This window comes from Amblyomma maculatum, chromosome 1 (assembly GCF_055883805.1).
Source record: "Amblyomma maculatum isolate TAMU_Amacu chromosome 1, ASM5588380v1, whole genome shotgun sequence".
In the NCBI taxonomy this organism is placed as follows: Eukaryota; Metazoa; Arthropoda; class Arachnida; order Ixodida; family Ixodidae; genus Amblyomma; species Amblyomma maculatum.
In genome coordinates, this window is record NC_139344.1 from 240,001,105 (window position 1) to 240,007,253 (window position 6,149).

Below are 6,149 nucleotides of genomic sequence, written 5' to 3' on the forward strand. Positions count from 1 at the left end.
GCGTAATTCAGAAAAGAGGAAATTAAAGGACTAACGCAGAGCTACAAGCGCATATATACGGTATTAAAAAAACGCTGCAGTCAGCCAGGGGCAAGTGGGGTTCCCAAATTCTAGATATTGGGGCTTTGGTGGCGGAGGGGGTCAATTTGCAACATATAAGAACTTTCTTCCTTCGTTAGAAAGCTTGGACGGTATGTGTGGCCAAGCGATCCTTGTAATCCGCCTTTTTCACATGGTCACTTTGCGCATTCGTGCCTCTCCCCTGGTTGAAAACAAACCACCAAGCCTAGTTGCCCATGCGCAGTTGTTGGCCTCCGCGATCGTCGCTGCCGTAGCTTATCTCAGAGGCCATGTGTAGTTAATATTCGTGACAGGCATATACGATAGATGGCGGTAGCTATGGCGGTATGACCCCCTTCGACAACCGGAGAGCACCCTCGCCGCGAGTTGGGCGCAGGCCGCCGGAGAGGTCGGACGTAATGTTCTCGCGCTCCGAGCTCCGCCAGCACGCGAACTTTGGTCCAATTCGGACCCCTCGGGAAGCCGTGCGCCAGCACGGTGAGCCCCGCGGTCCCGGCCGCTTCTCCGCCCCAGACGATCACGCGCCACAGCTCCCATGGCTGCCGCGGATTCCCCGGAAGTGACGGCCTCCAACTCGGTCCGCGGGTACGATCCGTCGACCCTGCAAGTGGTGAACATGGACACCCTTCAACCCGAGGACTCCACCTCGTCTGAAGAGGAATACCTCGATGACATGGTGAGAATTTGATGCAATAAAAAGAAATCATCAGCTCCAAAAGACACCGGCGTCGCCGCCCGGCAACAGGCGGCCGCCGGGTCTTCCGTGACAGGCGGAGCTTCCCAGCCCAAATGGCGGCCGCTGCAGACGCCGCGCATTGGGCGAGAAGAAATTATTGTTGCGCTCAAGTCAGCCGCAACATTGGACTTGAAGGCTACATTCGCCCCTGGACAAGCCGGACCCGCCGTCGACGGTCTACTGAGGGACCTTGGTGACGTGGGACTCACCGTGTGGCCGGTGTACGACCTAAATGTGTTAGTGTGTACTCTTAACACACTTCCAGCCGCCGAGCGCTTACTCGGAGATGCCACGCTGACGAGCGCAGCACGTCAGCTCGCATTCCGGGGTCACCTCAAAGCCCCAGATGACTGCTGCAAAGGTGTCATCACGATTGCGCAGAACGAAAACAACTCTTCTCTTCGTGCTGCCCTGACGTGGAGAAGAGGAAAAATTCTATCTGTTCGAAGATTCGGGGACTCGCCGGTCGCGGTCGTAACTTTCGCCGGGAAGATGGTGCCGCGACAAATCGAATACCATAGAGAGAGTGTCGCTGTGCGCCTCTATAAGAAGACTGTTCCTGCTTGCTACCGCTGCGGCACGGTAGGACACCGGGCATATATTTGCCCGCGCCCACAAACCGGACGATGTGCCTTGTGTGGGTCTCAGGTGGCTGTCACACCTGAGGGCCTAGCTCAACACGAATGCTCCCCAAAGTGCCTGCTCTGCAGGGGAACACATCTTACGGCATCTTACGGATGTTCCGGAAAGTACTGCAAGCCGATCAAGTCAGGGACCCCACCTCCCGTCAAGCCGAAGGGCAAGTCACCCCAAGAACAAGAAACGCCGGAAGTTGAAGAAGGCTTCCGGTGGTGCAAATCATGGGAAGTCCGGGGCCCCGGAGCAGCCGCCGCCTCCGCCTGGCTTCTCAGCCGGGGATTTCCCGCCCTTGGCACCCGTTGAACCCAAGGTGAGTGCTTGGGCTAGGGCCGCCTCTCATTCCCCTACCGCCACCGAAACCGCCCTAAAGCAACAAAATGCTGATCTCAAGCGCCAAACCGAAATTTTGGTGCGCAAAATTCAGGAATTGGAAACTAAGCTAAACAGGCAATCAAAGTCCCCTCTGGCGGGGCTCTCGTCTATGGATCAATCTGAGCCGGAAGATCGTGAGGGTGCGCATTTGGTAGCGTCCGGGCTAGCCAGCGTCTCCAACTCCTCTTGTGGAATCGTGACCGAGGGACTCACGGTGCTCGAGGGCCGCCAGAGCGCTCTAGAGCGTAAGATGGAGGCGCTCCCAGGCAACATAATGGAGGCAGTTAAGAGTTCCATTCTGGAGCTCATTCAGACCGAACTAAGCCAGATTCTCCCCACTATTGTTAACCAGGTGACCGAATCTGTCACGCTGGCTATTCAAAGCCAAATCAGGTCTAGCCATTCCCGCTCGAGATCTTCGCGACCCGACACTAGTAGGCGGAAGGTGAAGGTGACACCTCAGCATATAAAGAATAACGTTCAGTATGGCTAACTGTCCCCAGCGTAAAGCCAAAAACAATCAGTGCGAACAATTTGAGATCATACATGGAACTGCAGGGGGCAGAAGAGCTGGAAGAAGAGGTCGAATCTCCAGCTCTACCTGCAGTCCCTCGGTACTGCACCAGCGATTGTTGCCTTGCAGGAGCCCGGAGCAGACGTTAAATTCACTGGGTACAACTCGTTTCAGGGGGGCCCCACAACGTGTATCCTGGTGAATAAGGCATATACCGCCGTTTCGGTCGATCTCGATTTAGAGACGGATCACGAGTACAGCATGGTCACGGTTCTGCCGCTGAAGCGTAGTGACGCTTCAATACACATATTCAACATATACTGCCCCCCGCAGAAGCTGCGCGTAATCTTCAATGAAATCTTTCTCCGAGTGATCAGATTGGCTAACCGAGGTCCGCTAGTGATTGTTAGAGACTTCAACGCCCCCAGTCTTCACTGGGGCTACCACTACGAAAAGGCCAGAGGACGTAAGCTGGCGGAGATCATCTCCACGCTTCGTCTAACACTTTTAACGGACCCGGGTTGCCCCACACGCGTGGGCATCTCGGTGACACGGGATACGTGTCCTGACCTATCTCTCGTCAAGAACACTAAATACGTAAGCCACCTGGGAGAACCTGGGGGACTCTCTTGGCAGCGATCACTACCTTCTAAGGATTAGCCTGCTTGCGAAGGCACATCGGAAAAAGTGGGGGGAGGCCAAATTGATCAACTGGCACCACCTCCGAATGCAAGAAATTCCTCCCATGCTTTTCACCGAATAGCGCTATGCGGAGTGGGCAAAACAGCTCGACAAAATACAACAAATGCATGCCACCACCATTCAGACCACAGAAGAGATCCCCGCAGTGGACAACCACCTCCTGCACTTGTGGGAGGCACGCCGGAGTCTAACGAAAAGGTGGAAGAAACAGAAACTAAATCGCAAACTCAAGGCTCGCATTGCCGAGCTGACTGAGCAGGCCGTGGTGTATGCCGCCCAGCTCACAGAATCAAATTGGATCGAACGCTGTAACTCAGCAGCGCGTCAAATGAGCTCGAGAGAGACACGGCGCCTCTTTCGCAGCCTCATTGACCCCGCTCAGACGAGAGCGGAGACGCAGATACAGCTCCAGCGGGCTTTGCACGGGTACGATGGTACAACGGCTCAACTAGCGGACACCCTGTGCGACAGGCACCTCTGTCGTATGGAAGACCCAGTTGGGCCCGAGTACGAGTACGCGGGAAAGAATAACCTCCAAATCGACGCCTCCTTCAAGCTGCATGACTTGAAGGCAGCGCTAGCTAAAATGAGACAAGGTACTGCTCCGGGTCGAGATCGCATAACAGTCAAACTGTTATCGAATCTTCCAAACTCGGCATACCTACATCTATTGGAGTACATTAATCAGATCTGGGACGGGCATCCACTACCCCCAGACTGGAAGACCTCATTGGTCACTTTCACTCCGAAACCAGGGAAGGCGGTGAATACAGACAACCTGAGGCCCAAATCACTCACATCGTGTGTGGGCTCTCTCCATACATGGAGTCCAAGGGACTCTTTGCCGACACCATGTTCGGGTTCCGCCCGCACATGTCGGCACAGGATGTCCTACTCCAATTACACCGAGACATAATCAGACCCACTGACATGAGCCAGAATGACAAGGCCATCCTCGCCCTCGATCTGAAGGGGACGTTTGACAATGTCAAACATGGCAGTATCCTGTCTAACTTGAGTTCAACTAACTGTGGGTACAATGCATTCGCCTACATTCGAGATTTTCTCTCGAAGCGTCAGGCCCTCCTCAGGATCGAAGACGAGGAGCACGGACCTTACACCATGGGAACACGGGGCACACCCCAAGGGGCGGTCTTGTCAGTACTCCTCTTCAATGTAGCCATGATGCAACTTCCACACCACTTGGTCCGGGTGGAAGGCATCCGTCACGCGTTATACGCGGACGACATAACAATTTGGACGAGTGAGGGGAGCCTTGGAGACATGGAGGACCGCCTTTAGCGGGCCGCCACAATAGTTGATGGTTACGCCGCTGGCTGTGGACTCCAATGCGCTCCCGTGAAATCTGAACTTTTACATAGGTATCCGATCACGCCCAAAAGATAACACGAGTCTACACATCTCGCTGACGGGAGGTCCCATCAGAGAGGTTGAGGAGCTCCGGATATTGGGCTTATTTATTCACAATAACCTAAGACCGGAGTCTGCCCTCGTCAAACTCAAGCGAGTAGGTGAACTGCAGGTCGGACGTATGATCCACCGCGTTTCAAACAAGCGGGGTGGGTTACATGGCAGGGACGCGCTTCGGCTCGCCCATGCCTTCGTGACCAGCAGGATCCTATACTCCGTGCCGTACCTACGCATCACGAAACAACACGAAGAACGCATTGATGCTATAATTAGGAAAGTCACAAAGCGAGCATTGGATCTCCCGGTTGCCACCTCTAACGCAAGGTTGTCAGCACTGGGGGTGCATATCTCCTACCAGGAACTACGGGAGGCCCATCTTGTGAACCAATACACGCGACTCTCGAAAACGGCAGCCGGGCTCCGTCTGCTAGACAGCTTACACATACAACACGAATGCACACCAGAGGAGGCATTTCGGATTCCGGAGTTGTGGCGTCACAAGCTCTGGGTCCAGCCACTCCCTCGAAACATGGATAAGCAAACACATGAAGGTAGGCAAGCAGCACGGGCTCGGGCACTCGAACATCAGCACGGGACAGGCACAGGGGTCTACAACGTGGACGTGGCAGGGCCATCGCCCTCCGGATTCTATACGGCAGAACACCAGGACCTCAACGTGAATGGGCTCTCCTATCGAGCTCTAAATTCTGTGCAGGCAGAGGAGGTCGCAATTGCGTTGGCCGCCGCGGACCCGAAATCGAGAACAATTATAACATACTCACGACGAGCCTGTGAGCATTATGTGGCCGGCGAGGTGTCACCATTAGCCTACCACCTTCTTAGACAGGCTCTGAGGGAATCGGATCCCTCTCCCAAACGCATCATTTGGACTCCGGGCCACCAGGGTCTGCGAGGTAACGAAGCCGCTGACGCGGCTGCCCGAGCGCTTACTTACCGGGCTCCTCACACAGATTCCTCCGGCTTCGAGCATAGGCAACCGCTCCTGCGGTTTCGTGAAATTCTAATTGACTATTGCGAACAACGTCAGCTCTACCCGGCTGCTGACGAGGGAGGACGACCGAACCCTGAGGCGCCTGCAGACCAACACTTTGTTGTGTCCTGCTATAGCTAAACACTTCGATTCCAAGATAGATGGGCGGTGCCCACCCTGTGGGGAGACTTCCGATGTCTACCATATGATGTGGGCATTTCAAAAGAATCCTACCCTTGCCCCTACTCCTTTCCTTACCCGAGAAGCATGGGAGGCGGCCCTGCTCAGCTGCTCATCGCTAGGGTCCCAATGGGCTCTGGCGAAACGGGCGGGGGCGGCGGCGGCGGCTTTGTCCAGCGGGGTCCCGGACTAAGGACTCTACTCATGTAAAGGGTCCTTTTTGGGCCTGCACACTCTCATTTTCTAATTAAATGTTTTTCACCACCACCACCACCCTTGCCGCCACGCAAGAAGATGGGGGAGGGGTATAAGCAGGGGCGAACGGGGAAGCGCGAGCAGCAATCAGATAACACGCGCGGTCGGCGCCACGCAGGAAGAGGTGGGCGGAGCTGGTTACGAGGCCGAATTGTGATTCTTGGTGATGGACGGAAGAAATTTGTGCAGCGCTTGCAACTGTCGACGCCGACGCGAAACCCAGGAACGGGTGCCAAAGAGCTGCGCTC

General features: G+C 55.2%; 1 pseudogene; it reads left to right on the top strand.

The window, feature by feature from the left end:
• The first annotated feature begins 407 nt into the window (after window positions 1–407).
• Window positions 408–5,839, top strand: LOC146206024 (uncharacterized; annotated as a pseudogene).
• Window positions 5,840–6,149: the final 310 nt, after the last annotated feature.